The sequence below is a fragment of the Cervus elaphus genome, chromosome 29, assembly GCF_910594005.1.
Source record: "Cervus elaphus chromosome 29, mCerEla1.1, whole genome shotgun sequence".
Lineage (NCBI taxonomy): Eukaryota > Metazoa > Chordata > Mammalia > Artiodactyla > Cervidae > Cervus > Cervus elaphus.
Window position 1 is genome coordinate 41124315 of NC_057843.1, and position 27775 is coordinate 41152089.

Here is a 27775-nt window from a genome sequence, read left to right on the forward strand (position 1 = left end):
TTTCAAATCTCTCATTTATTATGATACACAGTTGCTAAATGAGCAGATTCTGTAACCCAACCCCACTCTCCTAGCTTTGGAGGGGATCCAGGGATATTTACTTTAAGTACAGTGCAGTCTTACTGTAATAAAATACTGTATGCACAACATTTCCCAGTAACTGCTTATACTAGGATGCTATGTACTTAGCCATTACCACTCTACCCAGGGTACACTATATCAGAGGAAACACTAAACTTTAACTTTTTCCTCCACTGGGAATCTGAGAGATCACTTTGCACAGATTAACGTGTTATATACTCTATGCTCTGTAAAAATGGTTCTCCAGTACAGATTTTAGTATGCTTGTTCTTTGTTAATAGCTACACCACAAAGACAGGGGTACAAACACAAATGTGATGATTCTACATTTATTTAGAGAACACTTCAACATGCTAAAAAAAAAAAAGTAATTCACATACAACTTTGTACGGCCCAGCAGCACCACATTCAGGAAATACCTCCATAGCTGCAGACACTAGTGTGTTAATGTCTTTGATTACTTTCATATGGTACGCTTGGAATTGTTAAAACACAGCTGCCACACATCAGAAGGTACTAGAAACAATCTGTTGGACAATACAACAAAATGGGAGTAAATGAATTTCACAAATACCCAGTGCTAGTTACTAGGGGATGATTAACATAAAAAAGGAAAAAGAGCAAAAATTTTAAAAGTGCCAAACGCAACAGGAAATATTCCCAAAAGTCAGTGGTCTTTTTTTGGCCTTAAACTTCCTTTCAAAATATCCCTCCACCACATGCTTAATGGAAAAAAAATATGTATGGACAACCCCCAATATTGATTCATACAGTCTTTTCCCCCTCAAGATTATTTTACTTGTTAAGAGCAAAACTTGACAGTTTTGGAGGACTAATTATTTTCCAAAGGTAGAAAAATCACCTTGCTAGAGCAAATCTCAGGGGTGCATTGGCTTCTTTCCTTAGCTTCTAAGTGCTGTGACAACGAATCTAATGTAGGCAGTTACCCATTCTATTCTTAAAACTTTCCAATGAAGATGATTCAGCAGTGTGTCTTAGAAGCTCGTTTGGTGTCAAACTAGCCACCTAAAAGGACTTGGAAAATATGAGACGTGATCCCAGTGGGTATGCAAAGTTGCTAAAACTCAAGAGAGGAACTTGAATTGTGCCTGAAACTGAATCTCCAGTTACAAACATTTCTTAAAGCAAGTACAAGTTTGAAGATCAGAGTTTCCTAAAAATACACAGATGGTTTTAGTGTTCCTGATGGAGTCAAAGGTTATCCTATGCATTGCTGATAGATCACGAATTCTCCTTAGTGATGTGGTGTTTTAGCAGCACTGGGTTAGAAGAGGCAAATTCTGAACAGTAGAGACACATGATGCTCCCGCAAAATGAACGTTCGAGCATTGATATGCAGAAAGTGTTAGTGTACAAAGATGTTAGAGACATGAATTTGAAAATGATCTGTCAACACATACAAACAAATCAAGATTATATACTAAGTTCAAAGCAGAAGCTTTCCTGGTTCTCATTTACCTGGAAAATGAGCAAGATAAAGAGTCTAGAGATACTGTTTTTTTATGTTGACACATAGTGAGCGATTTCCCCCAATGCAGAGAAATTGCCAATGAATGTTTAAAATTGATTGATTCAACAAATTCTTAAGGAGTACTTTACTATATGCTAGGGAATGCAGCTAGAAGTAAGACAGACAAATAGCTTGGATTTTTGGATACTTACATTTTTGTGGGAGAAGAGACAGGCAATAGACAAGTAACTTAAAAAAAATCCAACAAGGTAATTTCAGCTAATGATAAATGTCATTAAAACATAAAACTACATAGCGTGAAAGAGTGTCTGTGGGTGGAGAGATGGGCTGAAAAACTGTATAGTCAGGGAAAGCCTCTCTGAAGAAGAGGAATTTAAGCTGAGATCTGAGTGACAAGAAGGAGCCAACTTTGCAAAGCCTTGAGGGAGAACATACCAGAGAGAGAAAGCAGCAAATGCAGAATCCCCCAGGTAAGAGCAAGCTTGGCAGGTTCAGGTAGAAACAAGGCCAGTGAGGACTGAGGGCTGTTGGTGAGGGGAGCGATGCACTTTTACTTAAGCAGGCTGCATATTTTTAGATTTTAGAGTTTGAGCTCAGAAAGATAATAAGCGCTTTTTAGATATTGGAAACCATTTCTGATGATGGATATAATAGCTTTTGCCTGTTCTCCCAACTGTCAGAGAACAAATGTGTTTTCTCAGAAGTAAGGTCTATGCTCGCTTGGGTTTGCTGGCTCTTGCCGTAGCTTGTGAATGCTGGATTCCAGGTCCCTGGCAAAGTCCCCGCCTTCCTGTGTGGTCAACTCTGGAAGTCCATGGTCACATATGCTCACAAATAACCCCCCACCACCATGTGGCTCTGTGATCCTCTTCCTCCTACAGGCGTGGTTGTTTCTATGGGAACGGCCCCCTTTGCTGGCCCCACCGCGTCCCCACGTTTGGGGTCACCTCTGCGGGGTATGGCCCCTTCATTGCCTTGGGATAGCACTGGCACCTTCAACAGGCACCAGTGAGCTGCACCTCCACAACACCCCCAAGATGCCCCAACAGCCAGGGATTTCTACAAAGTAGGAGAGAATGCTGCCTTTTGTGACACTGCCCTGTTTAGGGGCTCCCAAACATGGTTACTTTGTCTTCCAGTTCAGTGACGGTCCTTTCAAGTCCTATTGACAGTGCCACCAACTTCCATTCCTTTCACTGCCATCTGTAAACTCCCACATCACTTGTGCATGGGGTTCTAGCCAGGAGACCAAATGCAACGGGGGTCAGCCCTCTGCTCTCAGAACTATCCCTCTCCTCTAACTGCAGACGCTTGGTGTCCAGCTCTCTATTCCCCTACCCCATCTTTGGAATTACTCAAATATGTTTGATAAGCCCTTTCTTTCCAATTTTCCCATATGCCAAAGACGGCAGATCTCTAGTGGAGGACATAACTGTCTCACTTTGCTTCCTCCTGTCCCCACCCTGGTGCATCTATGTCATCTCTGTCAAAGCCTCCATCTCCTCCCGGTTCAACTGCCAGGGTCACTGTCATGGATGAGCCCAGCAATGCATGAGCTTTCCCCTCGCTTAGGTCCCTGGAGCAGTTTGTGGCAGCCAGGATACCTGCAGATCTTTTAGCCTCTCTTGTGAGGAGATGACCTCCATCAATTTCAGGATCTTTTCCAAGCCTGCAATAATTTTTTTCAATCATGGAGATGACGTTTTCTGGTTCTAAAAAGTTCTTTCCTGGGTCTTCTGTGTCCTTTACGACTGGCAGCTCTTTGGGGCTGCAGAACAATGCTATCCCTATACTGTCTGGCCAGATGGAAGGGCTAATACCCCAAGTGATGGCTCCAGCCACACCTTCTTTATGTTTCAGTTCAAGCAAAGCCTCTGGCTCAGATCTCCAAAAGCGCATCCTTCTAGATTCATTCCTGGTTCTCAATACGAAGTATATTCCATGAACTCCCCTCTCACCGCATGTCATGTCCTGATGGGCTGGATCATAGGATCGTGCATTTTGTGCAATGAACAAAGGCAGGCCTGGATGGGGCCTGGTGCCTACCTGGCAAGCTGTGCCCCAGTGAGGGCCTGCTAGCCTGAAGAAGGTGTGTCTTCTTGCAACTCAGCTACTCGAGAGGCTGCTTTTTGTAACTTGCACAATGACACTGTCTGTGCTGCTCTGACAGGTGCTGGGAGGAGCGGTTTATTTCTGCATCCTAATTGTATCCTCTGGGAGCCAGCCTAGAGTTTCTATTGCCTTTGTTCTCCCAACAGGCTCACTAATTCCTAGGGAGAATACAGACCATGCACATGTCTCTTAAAAGAGTTTATCATTTAAGGAGCCGAGGTGGCTCCTACTTCAAGTACCCAAATTGGTAACCAAATTCTCCAGTGAAAGAGATCTTCAAGGGGCACCTCAACTCAGAAAGTGGGTGCTCTTGTGGCCCCCACAGCTAGAACGGGGAACATAGTTAGATTCCTTCAGAAACTCCATTGAAATTATCAAATGACTTTTCTTTGAGGAAGTAACTCAATGACCAGCACAGCCCATGAACACTGATATGTACCTCCACTGTATATCACGGCATCGACTTTCTAGCAGCTTGATGAGAATGTGCTCTTGGCCTTGTGTTAGTTAAATCTGCATCAGGAATCTCCTTCCAAAGACAGGAAAAGATGCAACTCTTTCTTATAAGCTCTTGTCAGCACTCACTAATGAAAACTCTAGGCCTCTGCAAGTTCTTCCCCTCCCGTGAAGTTTCTCAGAATCTTAGATAGTACGTTCAGCAAATTCAGACCTAAGTCAGATGCTGAGTGTAAGTCAGAAGAGAAATATCATATGATATCCCTTATATGCAGCATCTAAAAATAAATGATACAAATGAACTAATTTACAAAATAGAAACAGGCTTACAGAACAAATTTATGATTACCAGTGGGGAAGAATAGGGGTAAGAGATAATTAGGGAGTTTAGGATGGACATGTACACTCTGCTATACTTAAAATGGATAACAGCAAGGATGTACTGTATAGCACAGGGAACTCTACTCAATGTTATGTGGAAGCCTAGATGGGAGGGAGTTTGGGGGAGATTGCATGCATGTCTACTTGCTCAGTCATGTCTGACTCTTTGTGACCCTTTGGATTGTAGCTCGCCAGGCTCCTTTGTCTACGGGATTCTTCAGGCAAGAATACTGGACTGGGTTGCCATGCCCTCCTCCAGGGATCTTCCTGACCCAGGGATCGAACCTGCGTCCCTATGTCTCTTGCACTGCAGGTGGATTCTTTGCCCAGGGAGCCATCAGCAAAGTCCCCAGAGGAGAATGGATATATGTATATGTACGGTTGAGTCCCTCTGCTGTGCTCCTGAAACTATCACACTGTTAACTGGCTATTCTCCAATATAAAGTAAAAAGTTATTTCAAAAGAAATAAGTCAAATTAGTTACTGTGCATCACCTTCATTTCTGTTCTTCTGATAAGACTCTCTGTGTCCTGTGCTTGATGTGTGGAACATGTCCTATCTCTGCCTCCTCCACTAGATATCCATACATCTCTGCCCATCCCACACGCCTGACCAAGGGACTGTGGCCCTGGATGGGCCGAGCTATTGCTGCTTTGGCTGCTTACTACCCCCAGGGGTCTTCCTCCACCAATGCCCTAGTAAGTACCCATGCGGTGCTGCAACTGTTCAGAATCCCGCTGTGAGTTGGGGGCATTGGTGCTTTTCTTCTCTTTAGATATCTGTTACACTAGAAGGCTCCCAAAGCAGTAGTGCCTGTGCTTTAACACCTTAGGATGGCTCTCCTGAGCAGCCCTACCATTTTCATGTATATTATCCCAGCTCGTCTCTGGACTCAGACACAGGGTGAAGGACTACGCCAGGAGCTCGTCCAAGTGACAGATGCTCCAATGTGTTCATGATCACCCGTCTCTGGCTCTATTCCTGACTGAGCTCGTATTTGGTTCTCTGTTCCTTTCGGACACGGTTTGCCTGGAAAACTCCTCAGCTCATCATACAAATCGACCGACGGCAGGCCCACCTTGCCTGTTTGCCAGACTCATGAACTACCCCCTCCCTCAGCCCCAAGTACATATATTTTCTAGTAGTGATTAGGTCATATGTAATTTTTTTTTCTTTTGCTGTTACTCTGTCCATTTGTTTCATAAAAGAATTTGAAACATTCAACTATTTTGGCAGTTTCTTAAGTGACAAAATATAGGAACGAGATATTCCATCAGTAAGCCTCTTCCACATCCTATTAATGCAGTAATGTCTCAAAAGTTTATAATTAGGATGAATTTGCTTGCCGGTTAATGAGGTCAACATGAATCAAAAATGTAGAGTAAAAAGTTATACTTCTTCATTTGGATTCAAGAATATGTGTAGTGAATAAGATAGTAGAATATCTGTATTTAAATGTTAAGTTGCAATTGTTTCAAGAAGCTTAAACTCCATCATTAGGTGAAGGTACCACTATTCTCAGTTGGGCATTTTGTACAGGTGCATAATGTATGGGCTTATGTGTATAAGCTTCAGAGAACTTAAACCAGCCCCTCCAAAAAATAAAGCATTCTGACATTTTCCAGGTTAGAGAAAAGATGTTAAATGAAACAGATGATCTAAAAGGCTTCACTACTTGTGTTATTGTAGAACAAATATAATGGATTAAAGCTGACTCAGGTTTACAGTAATGGGTTTCCAACTTTTTAAAAACGTATTCTTTATCCAACCTCAAGATTGTTGCAAGCTTGAGCATATTTAAAAGTTTTGCTTTCAACTGGTAAAACAGACATGTAGTGATGTGGTGGCAAACTTCTAATAACGGGATCTCCAAGAAGAGGGTGGGGTGGCGGGAAAGGGCAGATTTGCAGCATGTGTCCATTTCTATGGTGTAAACACTCCCACTATCTGGGATTTCAGCTTGCCAGTGTGATGTCTCTGCACATGGATTTGAAAAAGAGTTGCAGGAAAACACCATTATATAGTATTTTAACCACACAGGTACAAGAGGTGACATTAGCCTCAAAAGCAGAGATAAGGTAGTAGGGACTTCCCTGGTGGCCCAGTGGTTAAAAAATCCACCTGCTGATGTAGGGGACACAGGTCCAACCCCTAGTCTGGGAGGATTCCTCATGCTGCAGAGCACTTGAGTCCATGTTCCACAACAAGAGAAGCCACCACAATGAGATGCCCATTCTCTGTAACTAGAGAGTAGCCCCTGATCACCACAACTAGAGAAAGCCTGCATGCAACAATGAAGACCCAGTGCAGCCAAAAATAAATAAGTAAATTTTAAAAATAAAATAAGTACCACAAAAGGTTTTTAAAAAGAGAGCTAATGTAGTAAACTAATAAGAAAGTGATGGGTTTTGAATATTTACTACCTATGTTTTTAATAAAAGTTATATAATTATGAGTTGACTGAACTGAATTTGAACAATGGCTGTGTTTAATAAGCAACCCACAAAATTCTTGAAAGTGAAACAACCAGCTCTTGAGAACTGACCCAAGCTGACTCCGGCACACCACCACACATACCCAATCACTCAGGTCCTGTAAGATTTGACTTTGGAAACAGGAAGTGCACAGACAAGGTATTGTCCAACTTTGTACCAGTAACACTGGCCAACAGAGGTACTCCGTCCTTCAGGGAATATGCCAGAGTGGCCTTTCATTAATAAAATCTCAACTAATTAGACTCTATAAAAAACAAACCCTCAGATAACTAGGTTTTCTTTTTATTTTTTAGAAAGAGAAACAAGTTGTAAGGTTGGTTTAGTGCCTGCTCTAAAAGGTTTCTAAGACAATGTATTATATCCATTTATTTAAAAAAAAAAAAAACACTTATTCCAAAGAAGGCTTAGATGTCAACACCATAAATTTCCTGTGCACTGAGAAAAAAATAAACAAAAGTACAAAGAAAGATAAAAGAGCAGACCTCAGTCAGGGAAGTTGCCCGGACAGCATGTTGCGGATGAGCAGCTCCGTCCTGTCCTGGATGAACTAAGAATGGTCCCCGCGTTCCAGGTGGCCCATCTCCAGCTTGCCAGCAGACGAGATGAGCCTGCACGAAAGGTTCTTCATAAACAGATGTGCCAGTGCTCGGCTGAAGCAGTCACATACCTTCCCTCAGGGATTTGAAATGCAGGAAAGAAAGAATTTGTCCAGTTAGTGAGGTGAGGCCAGAAAGAGATCAAGAGGCAGTACCTGGGCCAGGTTAGTCACAAGCAGAAATCACGAGTAAGCATAGGACAAGAGTGATGTGCCAAGTCAAGGAAGAGATAGTCTGTAAGAGGAGAAAATGAGCAGCTTGTCCCCATTTGACCTAAATCCTTGTCAGCTGGCCAGTTCCAGGCCATGTGCAATCCCCTTAATAAACCAGAGTATGAACTAAGATGCATTGTGCTCATTGTATCATAGGCAGAATTGTAATTGTACATAAAAAGGCACTGAAATGAGTCCCTGTATTAAGCTTTTGCTGGTATTTATTGTGTAGATCCTTAGAAATACTGTGTAGAAGAATGGACAAATGTTTTCAATGGGAACTTTATAAATGAGGCAGAACATGCTTCACGTGGCCATTTCTTAGATTAGTTCTTAAGTGTAACAGCCTTGTATTAATAAATAATTCAGAGAAGATATTTTTACTGAGAACTAAGTGTTCATGGTTCAGGTATGCAGCTTTTGGAGAATTTAACCTCAAATAAAAGAGAATCTCTGAGTCTCCTTCAGATATGTTACCAAAGGCAGCTATGTGACAAAATTGTAAGTCAGATTTTCTATTTCTTACATTTTCTATAGCCTCAGCTAGGCTTCTAAACAATTGTTGTTTTTCCAGTGATGACACCTAAGAAGGTACTACCTTAAAAGAAAATGTAAAAAGGGTAATACTTCCATAGATTCTTGTAACATGCAAGGTAATTTTACTTACTGTCTTCCATTGGATTTTCTTAACTTTAAGAGATAGGCAGGCATGGTAATCCCCATTTTTTTCAAATGAGAACACTGAGGCTTAGAGAGAAGGTACCTTTCTTTTCATTACAGAGTTTTGGAGCTGGGACTTCAACTCTAGTCATGGTAAGAATGATAGTTAAGATTTACTGAGCCATAATCATGTGTCAGGTACTGTTGTAACCATATATCATTCCCATTTTATGGATGAGAAAACAAAACTCTCTTAGCCCAAGTTGCTATCAAATGAAGAGGCAAAGCTTTAAAAATGCTGATCTTAAATTGTATACATGTTTTGCAAGCTTGGAGTGAGTCAGTAGTTGAAAGTGGAGGCAGGGTTAGAGAGTAAAGAAAGCTAGTTATCGCTACAAATGACTCAATTCCGTTCCTTTTTATGGCTGAGTAATAAATATTCCATTGTATATATGTACCATATCTTCTTTTTCCATTCATCTGTTGATGGATATCTAGGTTGCTTCCATGTTTTGACTATTGTAAATAGTACTGTGATGAACTTTGAGGCACATGTGTCTTTTTGAATTATGGCTTTCTCAGGATATATGCCCAACAGTGGGATTTCTGGGTCATATGGTAGTTCTATTTTTAGTTTTTTAAGGAACCTCTATACTGTTCTCCATAGCGGTTGTATTAATTAACATTCCCACCAACAGTTAGTAAGAGGGTTCCCTTTTCTCCACACCCTCTCAGAGGCATTTATTGTTTATAGATTTTTGAGAAAAGAGCATCAGAGGCCACAGAGTCCCAAAAGAAAACAGAAACAGAAGACCCAAAAGAAAAGGAAAATCTATTAGTGTTTAGTAGTTAAGAGTGTGAACTTTAGGGCCATATATGAATATTTGTCACCACTTCCTGGTTGTGTGACCTTGTTCAACTTATCCATTCTAACCTGTTTCCAAATTTATCAAATGCATGTTATAAAAGCATTTGTTTCAAAATATTTTTGTAACTATGATATTCATTAATATACTTATGGTACCTATAACAACACCTGCTAAGGGATAATTTCTCAATAAATATTGAAAGAAAGCAAGCTAGTTGTACAGGGCCTGCAGGCAGAACATGAAAGTGAGTTCGTTCAGGTAGGGAGAGTTATATTACGTAGCAGAGTCACGCCCCTTAGGAATGACTTGAGAATGGGAAACTGCCATTTCTCCAGACTGAGAAAATACTTCAGAAAAAGAAGAGTTGCTAATGAGGTACTGAGTGGAACCCAGGGAAGAGGGATTCAGTAACCTGGATTTTAGAAAGTTTATGTGTATGGTGTCTTTATCACCACATTGAAAGAATATCTTCTGGTTTTCCAAAATGCATAGGCTCTCCTCTAGGGCTGCTGAAAAGACTGAGTGAACCAGATTTTTAGCCAAATAGAAGACAAGTAGGAACGGCCAATTACTGAATTAGATGGAGATATTGGGGTGTCAGTGAATATCTTGTCTTTGCTATAAATTATCCATTGGATTACAGCTTGTACCTTCAAGACTAGTTTACACTTCAAGAATTTAATCTCAGGCCCTAAATGACTATGTGTTGCTGAAAATTACCTTGTGCAGTGGCAGCAGGGGAGGCTGCCAGTTACTAGCAGGGTCTTCTGTTTTGGGGTACCTGAACTGGCTTCGTGTGTGTGTGCATGCTAAGTCATTTCGGTCGAGTCTGACTGTTTGTGACCCTATGGACTGTAGCCTGCCAACCACAACAAAATGACTTTCTAAAGTATTTGGGTCAACCAAGCATTTGCTGCAATAAAAGACATCCTGGGGCTTCACAAATGTTAAGTTTGGAATCACCTCTATAACATTTCCAAAAACCTGCTCATATCCTTTCGCTCCCGTGGCTATGATCTTTTAGACTGCTGGAACAGCATAATCTTGTATCTGAATTATAGCAATGATGGTGACATGTGGAGTTCCTCAAGCTCCCAGCCACCCCCTTTTATCATCTCTGGTGGATTCCCCGCTGTCTCCGGACTTCAGTTACAGGAAGGAACAACATCTCCATCTGCAGCCCAGGTCTCTCATGGAATCTGATTTTACATCTGCCAACTGACCAGGATCACTTGCATATTCCACTCACATCTCAAACTCAAAATGCCAAAAATGGGACTATTATCTTCCTATTCCCTTCAAATGCAAGCGATTTGGGCCACTGCCCTTCTCGTTCATTAAGTCAGAAAGTCTTGGGTGTTATCTTCCCATCTTACTTTTCCCTCACTGGTATAATGACTTAGTGTAACAGGACTTCTTATATCCATGCCCACCTCCTACAGACTAATGCACTCTCCAAATGGCAACAAGAAGAAGCTTTCTAAAATGCAGATCTGATCTTGTTCTTCCTCCTGTGTAAAAAGTTCTTCATATGCTTCCTATGCTCTGAGGATAAAGTGACAACTCCTTGGAGTTGTCAGGTCGGTTCTTCTCCCTTGGTTATTGTCTCATGGTAGCAAAGAACTGAAATGAAAGACCAGTTATAGCTCAAGCAGCCAAGATTTATTGGGCATGCAGCAAGCAATACACTCTCGAGGCATGAGAGCAGATCACCCCCTGCAGGAGTGGCCCTATTCTATTTTGGCTTCCCTTTTTTGTATCCCTTATTCCCTCTCTTGAGCAGGTTCCTGGGGTCTGATTGGTTACACCCTCTGCAAAAAGAAGATTGCACCAATGTATGCTTGATTGGTTACACCCAAGACCAACTAGGGAAGGAGGTGTGCTTACCTGCCAGAGGTTCCCACTTAGGTCCATGATTTCCTCTTCTTGCAGGTTTTTTTTTCCCTAGCAGCTTCCTCTGACGGCCTTCTTGGACCCTGTTTCCCTATTCTAACTAGCTAACAGAGTGATAAGATAAGATAAGTTGCACATTTGGTGCCTTCCACTGCTTCAAGAATCTGCCTGCCACTGCAGAAGATCTCTGGATCAGCAAGATCCCCTGGAGAAGGAAATGACAACCCACTCCAGTATTCTTGTTTGGGGAAGCCCATGGACAGAGGAGCCTGACAGGCTATAGTCCATGGAGTTGCAAAAGAGTCAGACACAACTTAGTGACTAAACGATTGTTCTGCTCCCAACCTAACTTCCTGTCAGCTACATACCTTCAACTCCTCCTGCTCCTTTTTTTGCTCCTGAGTCTTTACTCCTGCTGTTTCCTTTGTGAACACCTATCGGTATCATCTGCCACTTCTTTGACTCATATTATCTTTCAAGTCTCAGCTTAGAATTTGCCTCATCTAGGAAGCCTTCCTTGATCCTATTGACTGGGTTTAGGCAATCCTTCTATGAGCAGACACCTACATTAGTACCTATTATGGTCCGCTGAGATTGCATGTTTTTAAACCTCCTTCATTGGGCTGTAAGTACCTTAAGACAGGTACTTGTTTATTCCCAACTGGAAAGCAGTGCTTAGCATAGTGTCTGACAAGGTTGATATTCCCCTTGTTTATACTATGCACACTGTATCCAAAATATCTATCGATTGAATAATAACGATATCAATATGAATTCAGTGAGTAAATGAAGCCTTATTTTAGGTTTCCCAAATGCATTCTACTAATATGAAGGCAGTTGAGAATTGTTGCATATCTTCTTGTAATCTTTTGTCCCAGAGGCATTTTAATGGAAATTTGAGTCATTCTTTTCAAATTAACTTCCATTTACTCTATAAAAATGACTTCAGCACCTGTCTCATTCTTTCTTTCCATACCATTTTTAGAGGCTTTAACATTTCTGCTAATAACTTGGTTCCCACTTGGCCTTAACCATACCAGCTGCCCATATCAGAGACAACAAACTGTTATGCGAAAACTATTAACATATTTGAGAACTGATTCTGACCTTTCCCTTGGAAACGCCACTTCCATTTCTTCCATTCTCTCACCACCAGAGCCAGACTGTCAAATGCTTTCTGGTTCCTTGAAGTTTTCCGGGTTGGGGGATCCAGGTTGCCTGTCGAATCATAGACCTTGCAGTCAGCCATTCCAAAGATATGTTTGCTATCAAACCCAGACCCCCCATTCTTCTTATATTGTATCATTGACTGGTTATGAATGACTTCCAAGGGGGCTTTCTCTCCTCATATCCTTAGATTGCTACAAGTTGCTGCAGAAAATAATGAAAATATGCTGGTTAGGTCAGTGAAGGTTTTGTGTAATCTCATCAGCTGGACCTTAACAGAACCAAGCACAAGAAAAAAAGAATCTACTTAATTCATCTTGTTGTTTCAGTTCAGTTCAGTTGAGCCGCTCAGTCATGTCCGACTCTTTGTGACCCCATGAATCGCAGCACGCCAGGCCTCCCTGTCCATCACCAACTCCTGGAGCTTGCTCAAACTCATGCCCATCGAGTCGGTTACACCCTATCCAACCCATTACAGCAGCTCCAAACAGTCTCCCCTCTTTAAGTCCCCAGCAGAAGACTTTCCTTATTTTGTTACAGAACTTTGTCCACAAAGCCATTGGAATCACTGGGCCATATTTCTGCTTATCATCCTTCCTGTTCTAAAATCCTACCATTGGAAGAAACAAAGCCGTTGAGAAGATAGGTTCCAGGGAAGAAATGGAAGCTGAAACTAACAGAGAGTAAGAGGACTCCTTTTTCTGAAAATAACAGAAAAGGACAGAGATAAAGAGGGAAAACATGGCAAAATATGGAGAGAATTTGACATAGAAAAAAAGTTGAGTTTAGACAGTAGACCTTCAATTGTCCTCACTTCCTGCAAGGAGATTTGATAGACAGATTCTTGGAGTGGTCACTGGAAGACTTGCTACTTCATTTCATTTCGCCTCAATATCTCCCTCATCCAAAAGAAAGAGCTGAATTACCTGGCCTCTCTGAAGTCCTCTAGCACTAATGTCCTAGGATTCCTGAGCATCCTAGGATGCTCAGACTTTCTGAGCATCAAAAAGGTCCTCTATAGTGATGTCAGTTTTGTTTGTTTTCCCAACAAAAGATGTTGGGAATATATAAGGAGTTTTTGTGGTTACACAATGACAGAGATGCCTCCTTGGCAGTTAATGACAGGGAAGTGACAGAAGGATCTACTTCCACAAGAAAGCATTGTCTCCTCCCCTCAGAAATTCTGATAGAACCTCTTCACACCAAGATGGGGACCTTTTGAGATCTCTTTGCAATGACTCTTTGGGACCAGCAGAGTTTGCAGTAGATGCTCAATAAAGGCTTCTGAAAAAAATTCTGTGTCCTGGCCAAGTTATACATAATGTGAATTTTTATAACTCTGATGATTTCCCATTGACATACATTTTCATTTCAGAGACGCTTTATCTTTGCTTCTGATTGACTTTTAATTGGCAGTGAGTCCTAATGTGGAGAAAGCTTAGTTATTAAAATGGAACCCTGCAGGGAATCCATTTGTAAAGTGATAAATCCTTTTATAGTGTGAATAATCACCCATTAATTGATCTGGTTTGTAAATTTGAATTTTCAGATGCTATGTTTTTCTCCCCCCTTAAATGTGGGTACAATGATGGTGTCCTCATTAGAATCTTGGAGTTCAAGAAGGGTCTAACACGTATGACAGCTTTTCTATTTTACAACTGAATCCTTTTTTGTGACTTCCAGGCTTTCTCTTCAATTAATTCCTTTTATAGGACATCTTGAACAATTCTGTTTAAGTAATGATCTGTTGCTTGTGAAACTATTGGTCTGTTCACTTTTTAAAAAATACAACAGGGAAACTATTTGTCTCCAGGGATCTCTAGGCAACTTGCAGATTTAAAAATCCTATTCATTCCTAAAGGGTTTCCTTTAATATAGAAAGTCTCTTTTCCACCTTTTACCATTTATGAAATCGAGTCACAGAAAGGCCAGCAGAACATGACTACACAAGTGTCTGTGGCTCAGATGACGAGAGAATTCAGATCACCTCACCTCTCATTAAAGAGCGTGTCGCGATTACAGAATATTTTCTGAGTTCTGTAGAACTGTATTGAGAATGACTTCCTGGAACTGAACAGGATACTGTTCTGAAAAATGGTCACTTCAGTGAGTCACCTCAGAGAGTGGTCCAGGTGTCTGTCTATACGGCTGATTCTAACAAATGCCATCCCAACACTGTTTTCTAGAAATGAACTCCGGTATATTAGGTTTTCCATCGGTAAACCCAAGCTTGATAATATTCCATCCTGCTGCTTTGGGTATTATAACAGTTCATGCAGAAAGTACTGGATTAGCCTCATCAGAGATGATGATGGGGGATATAAATGTGCACAGAATATTATTACAAATAATTATATAGGGAATATTTAGGCCAATGTTCAATCCATGATGCTCACAGTCTAGGTTATAACAAAATGAATCTCAAATGGTCTGAAGATACCTGTTTCTGAAGTAATAGTACCATAGGGGTCTTGGGTAACATTAATTAATATTTAGCATAACTCCAGGAGGGTTTTTTTTTTTTTTTTTAAGGTTGCTATGGTACACTTCTTACACCACTACCCCATTTCCATTTCAGCTTTTTTCTTTTCCCTTTCAGATTGACACGGGCATCATTCTCTATAATATATTTTCCTTCTATTATTCTGTCCTTGGACTTATTAATCCATCATTTTATTTGGCCCTGCTTTTCAAATGTTAGATATGAGCTGTGATATTTGTCTTGGCTAGCAAAATAAACGGGATGTGAAGATTCACTCAGAATGCATCTTTCTTATGTTCTTTTATGTCTCCAAGAGAAACCTTGGAGACGTGCCTCCTTCTGACTTCATTCCCCTCTGACTAACCCCCTCCTGACAGATAACATATCATGATCCTGAAAACTGGTTAATTATGTCCCCATCCAGATGGGAGGGGCAAGCAAGGAGGGAGCACAGAGGTTTATCATAAAAACATAAGTAAGTGACGCTGCATCGGCACCGAAGCCTCTCCAGCCAAAGAGAGTGGATTACATGCTAGAAAGAGACAATAACATTAAAAGCAGTATTTCTGTCATGAGGCCTTCTCAGAGCTGTGAAACTAACCTGCTAGTTTTTTTTTTTGTCCTACAGCCCATAAAAGAGCTCACAGCCAGAAAATACAAATCCCATAGGCTGCTATTATGCTGATGACAGTGAAGAAAGGGGGAAAATTGTTTCATTGCTGAATTGCAGATATAATTATGATATTTTATATATTTTGCAGCCTGTGCCAAAGAGTTGTATTAATATCTGCTATGCCCTATGGTGGGAGAGAAGTTAGCACCTGAATGCCGAGCACTCAGGCTCTGATTTTTGCTAAGACTGAATCCCCCTGGCTATTTACCAATATGAATTTTGTGGTCAAAGGAAAATTCAGAAGCAGGTGATAATGGCTGCATCTCTTGCAGGACCAGCTGATTCATGCAAACCACGTGGACCCGCACGGGGAGTGAAGCTAACTGCACTTGGACAATGTGTCTTTCACTGCCAAGATCTAACTGCTTACTTCAGCCAACGAGGGATACAATGGGGCGTTGAGAAAAATTTAAATACGTGGCCAGGGGTCACACGAGGTGTGTTTGTGAGTCAATCTGTGGGGCTTGCAAATCAATGCAATTATGACATAGGGTCTAAAACTCCTGTTAGAGAGGTCACCTAACAGTCCAGTGTGTTGTTGTGTTGGAAAAAAGATGTAAAAAGGAAAGCAAACACAAAACCTATCTATCATTACTTTCAAAGGTAGCTCAGACCACACGGCTGGGGTTGGTGATCCGGTCCTAGCTTATATTAAGAATTAAGTATTCCTGGTGAACAGCAAGCCACTAAATAAACAAACAACATTTTGGGAGATGCAGAATAGACAGGGAAATAAAATGTATAGTAATGAAATATTCATAACCTTGCATTTTATGGACCTCAAACACTAGTTCCATGATTTACACTATTTCTGTATGCAGTAGTATGGGATCTGCCAAACAATAATAAAGATGGCATTAGAATGCTACTGCCTCAGTGTCATGGAGAAGGGAGGATTAATCAGTATTGTACGAGAGCTGTAAACTCGAGTAAATAGAAGCACACACAGGTAGCTGCTTCCCTGCACACTTTATGCCTGGCCCATGGAAATGAAGGAGATGAGAAATACAGTCATTATGAAAATGATGAGTGTCAGCACCCAGCTTCATGGAAATACCCGTATTACTCTCTGAACCTGTGGCTGCTCCTGGGTCCAGTACAGGCCAGCTGCTTCTGAGCAAACGTCATGGTTATGATTGCACATTAAAAGTCACCTTTCTGAAAGACCATGGCCCGCCTGACTCCTAAACTCAGAACGCCGTGTTCTGAACTCAGTCGTCTCCTTTGGGAGGAGACAGGAGGGTCTGTCTGGCTTCTGCCTTTTTTTTTTTTTTGGCAGTTTAATTTATTTATTTATTTATTTTTTCAGTGGATTTTATCATACACTGACATGAATCAGCAATAGATTTACACGTATTCCCCATCCCGATCCCCCCTCCCACCTCCCTCTCCACCCGATTCCTCTGGGTCTTCCCAGTGCACCAGGCCCGAGCACTTGTCTCATGCATCCCACCTGGGCTGATGACCTGTTTCACCATAGATGATATACATGCTGTTCTTTTGCAACATCCCACCCTCACCTTCTCCCACAGAGTTCAAAAGTCTGTTCTGTACTTCTGTGTCTCTTTTTCTGTTTTGCATATAGGGTTGTCGTTACCGTCTTTCTAAATTCGCTTCTGCTCTTTGCCTACTGTCCTCCAGCCATGGGCAGGAGGGACATGGAACTGCAGGTTAAAACCCGGAGGGGAACAGATAAACAGACAGACCATCTTGCTTCAAGGACTATTTTGAACACTCCTGCTACATACCTGTCTCTGCCCCTGAGAGCTGACCTCAACCCCCTGGTGTTTATCTTGTCCCAGATTTCACAGGCACAATTGTGCAGTCCACATTGTCAGAGCTTCTGCTCCTGAGTCCTCCTCAGAGGAGCCGCTTGGCTTCCATTTTTCCTAAGGGATTAAATAACACACTCACTGGATGCTGAGCGTGCCCTCTGCTGAGATGAAGTTATAGAAACAAAACATGGCAGTGCTCCCTGAAAACCCAAGGGTTATCTTGGCATTTTTCTCATGTCTTTCAGACTTTGAAGAACCCTGTCAGTCACTGGGACCCTGTTCCCTAGCCTCCTCCTTTTTGAAATGAAAAAAATTAATTAGCCATCAACATCACCGACTCAATGGACATGAACTGGAGGAAACTCCAGGAGATACTGAAGGACAGGGAAGCCTGGAAGGCTGCAGTCCATGGGGTTGCAAAGAGTCAGACACAACTTGGTGATTGAAAACAACATGCTTCTCAAACATGAGCCTGATACTCAGAATATATTCATTAAACTTCCTATGGCACAAACTCTTAACAATTTTCATTAAAATTTTAACATCTATCTTTTGATATTTACCCTACTATGGTAAGTCGCCATTTTTTCCCATTCTCCTTAAAGAGACAACACCAGAAGTCAACTTTCTTTTGGTTATATATTGAGATTTCAGTGAAAATGACCTAGCATGCCTGGTATTTCTTGCTAGACTTACGGGATATACTTACTGTTTTGGGCCCAAACGCACACTTACAACATTTTTTGAGTGAAGAAATGATCTATAACAGAGAGAGGTGGAAGCTATACTCATATCAGTGACAAATATGCATGATTAACAAATTAACTATGAACCTTGGGGACGAAATTATCCTTTGCTCAATACTCCATTTTCACTGCTCAGAACTGGGAGGATGTGTGCTGTGTGCACAGTTGCTCAATCATGTCTGACTCATTGTGACCCCATGGACTGTAGCCCACCAGGCTCCTCTGTCCACAGAATTTTCCAGGCAAGAATACTGGAGTGGGTTGCCATTTCCTCCTCCGGGGATCTCCCTGACTCAGGGATCAAACCTTTGTCTCCTGCCTTCTCTGTGTTGCAGGCGGATTCATTACTGCTGAACCATCCTCAGAAGCGGGAGGATAGTAATGAGCAAAGGGCAACAAGAGTTGGTTCTTAGGACATGCTGAAGGAATAAATCAATGAATTTCATAGTCCTGGTGAATTTTCCTTGCTTCTACATGTGATGAAGTTGGCTGTCATGTTGTTACAGAGAAATTAATTCAAAATGGGAAATATTGCTGTTAAGAGAGACTTAGCTGAATAATGAACTTAATTTACATGCAATGTTTTATTGGATCTCCTGGGAGATCTTCCAGGGCATCCCTCTTTCATCATCCTTGTGTCCCCCTTTTCTAAGAGCTGGAAGATTCTTTCACTTGGAATCTTTAAGCATAGTCTCATCTGTCATCTATTGAGGAACACAGGTGGAACTGAGGAAGCTGTTGCTCAGTTCCAATGGTAAGTTTTAGAATTTATCATTTATGCTTCACACACACGTCTCATATAAAAGAATGGACAAGGTAATACAAAAGAATAACAAGGTAATAGACTAAAGTTTTGTGATGCTGTTTCCTGATTTGGAGCCTTTAAAAGAAGAAAAGCTGAGGATACTTTGGGTTAGATGATTCTAAAGTATTTTGTAGATACTGATGATGCTCAAAGATTAAAAATGATGGAGGGCAAATACATCATTGAAAGTAATGATAGAATCCATCGCCTACATTGGGAACAAACGAGATGAGTTATCTCGTTACTTACATTGTTGACTCATGAGTGTTGTCTGAAACACGGACTCTTCCTTTTGGGCTGTAGAATAGGTTCTGAACCCATCAAGATGGACAGATGTTTCCAGACACACACTACTGCTAGCCTGTTCATTCAGGCCTTGATACTCCCTGCACCTATTCCCTAAAACAGTCCTCAAAAGGGGTGTCCTTTTTTCTGAAAAGCTAATGACAGCATCTTCCCAAATGAAGTTTTAAGACAATAAATTGCAAACTCTACCTTTCCCTTTTCTTTTCCCCTCCTGCTGGCATCCTTGTAAATGTCTCACTCTACAACATTTTGGTCTAAGTTGGATAAAACTACTTTCCCAGGGTTCTCTATTTGCTAATAGAAAAAGAGCTGAATTGTTGCCACTGAACTTGCTGTGAAGTGCTTTGACTTCAGGTGAGCTCACAATCAGCTTAGCATGGCGGTGCTGTGATTTGGGTCATAATTAAAAGATTTTACTACAGAAAGGGCTGTGCTGTTTGTACATTCCTTTCATGTCCTTGAGGAAGAATGACATCAATCATTTATTTGCCTTTTATATGATTTTTAAAAAGGCAGTATAGTGAAATAGAAAAAAACCAAAGCCAGAAAAGACAGACCTAGCTTCAAATCCTGGCTCTGATAATTAGGAACTCTGTGACTTTGGGCAGATGGCTTAACATTATTGAGCCTTAGTTTCTTCAAGGGCGCAATGGGGCCAGGCAGGGTTCTTGTGGATTAAATTAAGTGATATATGGAGGGCTTCTTACATTTTGTAGGCATTTACTTAATGCTGTATATTGTTATTGTACACTTGATTCCTTCCTGTTATCTTTCTATTTCCTTCACTATTACATACCTCTATGAAATGGTGCAGGCTCTAAACTACTTGATAAGAAGTTATGAGGATTAATGCTTCTGCCCAGGTGGCTGAGATGGTAAAGAATCTGTCTGCAATGCAGGAGACCTGGATTTGATCCCAGGGTCAGGAAGAGCCCCTGCAAAAGGGCATGGCAACCCACTCCAGTATTCTTGCCTGGAGAATCCTATGGAGAGAGGAACCTGGTGGGCTACAGTCCATGGGGTCACAAAAAGTAGGACATGACTGAGCAATTAACACTTTCCACTACTTTCACTTAAACTATGAGGATTAATGAGATTGGTGAGCTCATTTCCTTGTCAGTCATGGAAATTAAAAGACGCTTGCTCCTAGGAAGAAAAGCTATGACAAACCTTGACACCGTGTTAAAAAACAGAGATATCACTTTGCTGGGAAAAGGTCCGTATAGTCAAAGCTATGGCTTTTCCAGTTGTCATGTACAGATGTGAGAGTTGGACTATAAGGAAGGCTGAGCACCAAAAAATGGATGCTTTCACAATGTGGTGCTGGAGAAGACTCTCGAGAGTCCCTTAGACTCCTTAGATCTCCGCAAGAAGATCAAACCAGTCAATCTGAAAGGATACCAACCCTGAATATTCATTGGAAGGACTGATACAGAAGCTCCAATACTTTGGTCACCGATGCAAAGAGCCAACTCATTGGAAAAGACCTTGATGCTGGGGAAGATTGAAGACAGGAAGAAAAGGGGGAAACAGGATGAGATGGTTGGATGGCATCATTGACTCAATGGACACGAGTTTGAGCAAACTCGGGAAGATAGTAAAGGACAGGGAAGCCTGGTGTGCTGTAGTCCATGGGGTCACAAAGAGTTGGACACAAGTGACTGACTGAACAAAACAACAACATGGAATGGTGAAAAGATTCCTCGTCCATGGAGCATTTTCCATTTGTCCTCAAAAACTTCTATCTATGACCAATTTCAACACTTTGCTCCTATTCCTCTTTGAGCCATAATTTAAGTAAATACTGTGGTAGAGTCTGGGGATTGGATGACTCTCTCCAAGAGACCTGAAGCTCCTTGAGGGAGGCTCAGCTTTGGTTTTTGTCCCATAGATAATACCACTACCATACTTGAAATATTTATTAACTTGGATAGAGAATGCTTTCATGGACTTGGAAGAAGAAAGAAAATTCATCCTAATTCACCCTTCAATTCTGCTTAGCAGTGGTACATTCAGTGGTACATGGTTCAATCCAAAAATATATCTTCATTGTGCACCTTTAAGAAAGAGAAAATGGTCCCCATCATTCTGCTCACATCAGGAGGCACCTTGAGGAAATTCCCTGAGATTCTCTAATTACCCACTTCCCTAAGGATATGGGAGGGATGTGTTTTCTAATTCTTTCCTCTCCACCTGAAATACTAGCTTCTTCAAAACCAGGAAGAAAAAAAAAAAAAAAGAGGCAGCTAGGCGTTCTATGTCTAATCACAGGTTTTATAAGATTTATACATGGCCTTTGAAGGGATGGGTAAAGAAACACAATTGCCATCACAAGCTATGGTGAAGACATGATCCAAGCAGATTGTGTTCTTTTGAAGACCCTTGTAAAGAGACTGCAGAGATGGGATGTTGTAGCCATGCTCCTTCGGTAGAGGAAGAGAATGATCTCAGGTTTCAATTTTGGTGAAACTGTGAAATCAGGCTCTTACCAGGGAGGTTCCCCAATCTGCCACCTTTGAGGTTCAACCATGAAAAAGGTCAAGGACCTTTAGATCCTCTTCAAGGGCTGTAGTTAATACTCTGAGCCATGTCCTTTGAGCTGTTTTGCAGATACTGAAACCCACATCAAGTGGAAGAAGCTAACTGTATGCTGCCCACAAGCATGTGGACCCCAGACTGGTCAGCACAAGAAGGTTGATGATGCTGACTCCCAGTTACCTCACTACCAGCCAATCAGAAGAACGTCCATGGGCTGATCACACACCCCCAAACCCCCTCCCTTATGCCATTTTAAAAAACCTTTCAGCTACCTGGATTCCTTGTTTCATGTCTGCAATAAACACTGCACTTTCCTTCACCACAACCCAAATATCAGTAGATTGGCTTTACTGTGCTCGGGTTTGGTTCAGTCACGGTGTGACTAAGGCAGTGGTGAAGGATGCCTGCATCTGTCATTGTAGACGTCATCAGTGATGGGCATCCCTTAAGAAACTTCCAAGCCAGGGGGGTGTCATGATCACATAGTGAAGCATTCATTTCTTATTCTATTCATGTTTCATTTAAACACTCAGGGTGAAAAATAACTAAATAAATAAAAGGGAATTCCCTGGAGGTCTAGTGGTTAGGATTCTGCACTTTCAGTGGTTAGAACCTACCAGGGGGCTGGGTTTGATCTCTGGTCAGGGAATTAAGATCCCAAGTGCTGTGTAGTGTGGCCAAAAGAAAAAAAAAAAAAAACCAAAAACTCAGGGAGGAACCATCATAGCTAAGAATTGTAACTAACACACATAAGGTGGGTTTGTCATCAAATTCTCCTTGTGTCACAAATAAGTACTCTGTTGACTTGAGCCTACTGCTTGATTCTCTGATTCATCTCATTTTCATGAGGATTGTTGGGAGATTTGAATGAGATCATATACACTAGCACTTTGTAAAAGGAAAAGGAACAGGGAAATGTGTGTGTGTGTGTGTGTGTCTGTGTGTATATGTGTGTGTATGCATACCCAGTCGTATCCATCTCTTTGAGACCCTGCAAACTGTAGCTCACCAGGGTCCTCTGTCCATGGGATTTCACAGGCAAGGATACTGAAAAGGGTTGCCATTTCCTACTCCAGGGGATCTTCCTGACCCAGGAATGAATCTGCATCTTACCAGTAGCACCACCTTCAGTTAGAATACTTGCTCAGTCATGTCTGACTCTTTGCAACCCCATGGACTGCAGCACACCAGACTTCCCCATCCATCACCAACTCCCAGAGCTTACTCAAACTCATGTCCATTGAGTCGGTGGTGCCATCCAACCATCTTATCCTCTGTCGTCTCCTTCTCCTCCCGCCTTTAATCTTTCCCAGCATCAGGGTCTTTTCAAATGAGTCAGTTCTTCCCAACAGGTGGTCAAAGTATGGGAGTTTCAGCTTCAGCATTAGTCCTTCCAATGAATATTCAGGATTGATTTCCTTTAGGATGGACTGGTTGGATCTCCTCACAGTCCAAGGGACTCTCAAGAGTCTTCTCCGACACCACAGTTCAAAAGTGTCAGTTCTTCAGTGCTCAGCTTTCTTTATAGTCCAATTCTCACATCCATACATGACTACTGGAAAAGCCATAGCTTTGACTAGACGGACCTTTGTTGGCAAAGAAATATCTCTGCTTTTTAATATGCTGTCTAGGTTGGTCATAACTTTTCTTCCAAGGAGCAAGTATCCTTTAATTTCATGGCTGCAGTCACTATCTGCAGTGATTTGGGAGCCCAAAAAAATACAGTCTCCCACTGTTTCCATTGTTTCCCCATCTATTTGCCATGAAGTGACGGGACCAGATGCCATGATCTTAGTTTTCTGAATGTTGAATTTTAAGCCAACTTTTTCACTCTTCTCTTTCACTTTCATCAGGAGGTTCTTTAGTTCTTCTTTGTTTTCTGCCATAAGTATGGTGTCATCTGCATGTGAAGTTGCTCAGTCGTGTCCAACTCTTTGTGACCCCATGGACTGTAGCCCACCAGGCTCCTCCATCCATGGGATTTTCTAGGCAAGAACAGTGGAGTGGGTTGCCATTTCCTTCTCCAGGGGATCTTCCTGACCCAGAGATCAAACCCAGGTCTCCTGCATTGTGGGCAGACGCTTTACTGTCTGAGCCACCAGGGAATCCGTCATCTGCATATCTGAGGTTATTGATATTTCTCCCGGCAATCTTGATTCCAGCTTGTGCTCCTTCCAGTCCAGCATTTCTCATGATGTACTCTGCATATAAGTTAAATATGCAGGGTGACCATATACAGCCTTGATGTACTCCCTTCCTGATTTAGAACCAGTCTGTTGTTCTAAGTCCAGTACTAACTGTTGCTTCTTGACCTGCATACAGATTTCTCAGGAGGCAGGTCAGGTTGTCTGCTTGAAGAATATTCATCTCTTGAAGAATTTTCCACAGTTTGTTGTGATCCACACAGTCAAAGGCTTTGGCGTAGTCAGTAATGCAGAAGTAGATGTTTTTCTGGAACTCTTTTGCTTTTTCGATGATCCAATGGATGTTGGCAATTTAATCTCTGGTTCCTGGGCCTGGGAAGCCCCAATTAATTGCCAAGTCCACATGAATGAAATTGAGCACCTGGGGCTCTCTTACCAGCCCAACAAGAGGGCTGCATCCCTCAGGACTAGTGGGGCCCACGCTTCACACTCTCTAGCAAGAATCAAGACAGAGCCAGGACAGGGTAAAGGCTGAAGGACTGTAACACTGACTGGTCTTGCCTGCTGGGGATGTGGGATTTTCTCTAACCTCCATCTCTTCTTCTTCCTTTAGAGATGACACCTACTGTGTAGGTGCTATTCCTAGTCCTGGAGCTGATTTACATGCCAGGTAGTGTTGGGACCATGGATAGGAGTATTGTCTTAGAGTCAGACATGTCGTTTTGGCCTCTAGGTTATTTGGTGAATATCCTTAATTTAGCTCATGTAAGTCTCACCTTGCTCCGCTACAAAATGCAGAAAATAGCAATACCTGTCTCATCAGATTGTTGTCCAGATTAAATGTGGTCACAGAGCACAGTGCCTGGTTCACAGTGAACACCCAGTAAATTTGTCATTGTATTTACAAATTAAAACCACTGAAATGTGAGTTTCTCTTTAATGATGTAACTCCAGTCCTCAACTCCTAAAAGGCACACTAGGCTTGTAAGCTACATAAATACAATGTATACAGCTCCAAAAACTCCCATTTTTTTCTTATATATCATGCTGCCTCTCCTGATATGTCATAGACCTGAGCACTAAAGCACAGCACTGGGGTAAAAATGAGGAATCTGAGGAACTGAAAGTGAGCAGAGATGATATTTCTAGATTGTCTGTCAAGTTTCACAAACTGTGTAAAAGTAAACAAGCAGTACTAGACCTGAAGGTGATTGTAAATTTAAAATTCTTCCTTTTTAATAATCTAAGCTGTTATTAGCAGTGGATAAGAAAACACCACTTAAAAAAAAACTGTATAAGATTATTTTTTACTCTGATGCATTTTTAACCGCTAATGCAATGTACATAGTATAAATAAGTAATGTAATCAAGTTTATCTTTGGAAGAAAAAGTTAATAATCTTACTGGAGAGTTGGAAATAAATGGTGCTGCTATTGCATTTATTTCAAATCACACAAATCACAGCAGCTCAGACTGAAACTGTGTGTCAACAGAATATTTTGAATTCCTTTGTGACCCTTCGTACCTTCCCAGTTGTCCTGGACCTGCAGAAGCAACCGGGAAGAGATGCTGCATGGGCAGGTTCAAGAGCAAGTAGGAACTCCCACATCTGCTTCGGGCCTTCCAAAGGCAACAGCATCCACGGACTTGCACTGGGGGAGGCGGCTGGGGACCCCAGGTGGTTGGCCTCAGCATCCAGGGTCCAGAACAGATTATACCACTCAGGTCAGTGGTGGACAAATGGTTGACAAACCACACAATTGGATGACAAGAGGAAACTCACTGGGTTTATGAGTCTACAAAAAAAGTGAGTGAGTTATGTCTAAGAGGGGAGAGAGGAAACAGTCAGAAATCAAGCAGAGAGCAGACAGGGAGACATAATAGGCAAGAATACAGAGGAGGACCTTCCCTGGTGGTAGAGTGGATAAGAATCCGCCTGCCAATGCAGGGGACACAGGTTCGATCCCTGGTCCAGGACGATTCCACTTGCCATGGGCAAGTAAACCCATGCACCACCACTACCGAGTCCGTGCTCTAGAGCCTGGGAGCCACAGCTAATGAGCCCCTGTGCTGAGACTGCTGAAGCCCATGCTCTGCAACAAGAGAAGCCCTCACAATGAGAAGTCCCACTCTCGGGGACCAGAGAAAAGCCTGCGTGCAGTGACAAAGACCCAGCACAGCCAAAACTAAATAAATAAATAAATATTTAAAAAAAGAAGAAGAAGAAGAAGAGGAAATGGAGGCAACGTGGGCCCTTGTGGTCCTCTCCTGGGTCCTGCCACTGGGAGAGCTTCCAGAGGTCATGATCTGATGACACATCCACAGTCTTTATTCCCTAAATGAGTTTTTCCCCTTAAATCTCAGATTCTATGCCTCTTTTTCCACACTGGGAATCTAGGCTTGCTAAACCAGAGGAACCTAGAGAGGTCCTTTAACTCTGAGCTTTATATGCCTGATCAACATTACTCATTCTGGATGTGGGCTCAGCTCTTCCGACAAGCTCTGAATCCCTTCTCCTCCTGTCTTCTCTATCACCCACTGTCCCTCCTTCTAACACTTTCAATCTCTATCAGCACTTTCTTCCCAGTCTTTAAAAACATGAAAGTCTCTCCAACAAAACAAAATCCAAAACATGCTCCTTGGGTCTTCCCTGGTCATCCAGTGGCTAAGACTCTGCATTCCCAATGCAGGGGGCTCAGGTTTGATCCCTGGTCAGGAAACTAGATCCCACATGCAGAAACTAAGAGTTTGCATGCTGCAACTACAGATTTCATGTGCTGCAACTAAGACCCAGTGCAGACAAAAAAAAAGAGATGCATTTGATCAAGTATACCCTACACACCCCCACATGGTTGCACCCTTTCTTTGGGAAGTTTTCGGAGACACATTCTCTGTCTCCCTCCCTTTCTCTCCCAGAGCTCCCCCAGCACCCTGTTCATCCTTCTATCGTAGTACTCTCACAAGGTATCATCACGAACTGTCTTCTCTCCTCTCCCCCACGAGTGGTCCATATGTTAACTCAAGAACAGAGCTGTAACTTTCATCTCTGTATTCTTGTGCATGTCCTTGGGTTTAAGACTTAGATGATACTCAGTGTACTAAAAGTTTTGTTGCATACTTGTTGTATTTGTCAGGATCCTTCAGAGAATGTGATTATGAAGACCGAGAAGTTTCGAGATCTATATAGTAAGCAAGCTGGAAACTCAGAAGTGCTAACCGGATAGTTCCATTCCAAGTCAAGGGGCCTGAAAACCAGGAGAGCAGTGGTGTTAGTTCCAGCTGGAGTTTGAACCCAAAGGCAGGAGAGGCCCAGTGTCCTAGCTTGAAGACAGTTAAGCAGAGAGAATTCTCTTACTCAGTTTTTTTGTTCTATTCAGGCCTTCTAAGGATTGGCTGAGGCCTGCCCACATTGGGGAGGGCAATCTGCTTTACTCAGTCTACTGATTCAAATACTGAATCAGCAGAACCCAGCTCACAGACACACCCAGAATAGCTTAACCAGGGGGTACATCCAAGGTGATATCACATGTGTCCACCATATTTTTCAGCTCCCAGTGCAGATTCTATTAGGATATTCTTCGGAAAAACATTAACATAACAGGTTTTAGAGGTTCCCCCTTTCTCCATTTTCCTCCAAAGCTTCTTATCCACACTGTATGATGTAAGACCTGATGATGGCTCTCTTCTGTTCTGTGTTTCATGAGAAAGCAGAGTTCCATATAAAGTTGTAAGCTCCTTGAGGGGAAGCAATTACTATGTGACATACGTTTACGACATTCTTCACAGCGCTTGATTTGGAACTGGAGCAGAGGAGGCGATCCAAAACTATTTATTCAACGTATATAAAGCTGAAATGTAACATAGAGGATGAATGAGACAGTATGCATTTTTT

The 27775-nt window shown here is 42.0% G+C and overlaps 1 long non-coding RNA gene across 1 annotated transcript in view; it reads right to left on the reverse strand.

The window, feature by feature from the left end:
* The window catches only part of LOC122686267, a 553524-nt gene that overhangs the window by 60765 nt on the left and 464984 nt on the right, over positions 1-27775 (reverse strand). The window contains exon 5 of the long non-coding RNA XR_006338679.1: positions 12355-12465. This is a non-coding gene — a long non-coding RNA (uncharacterized LOC122686267). The remainder of the gene's footprint in view (positions 1-12354; positions 12466-27775) is intronic.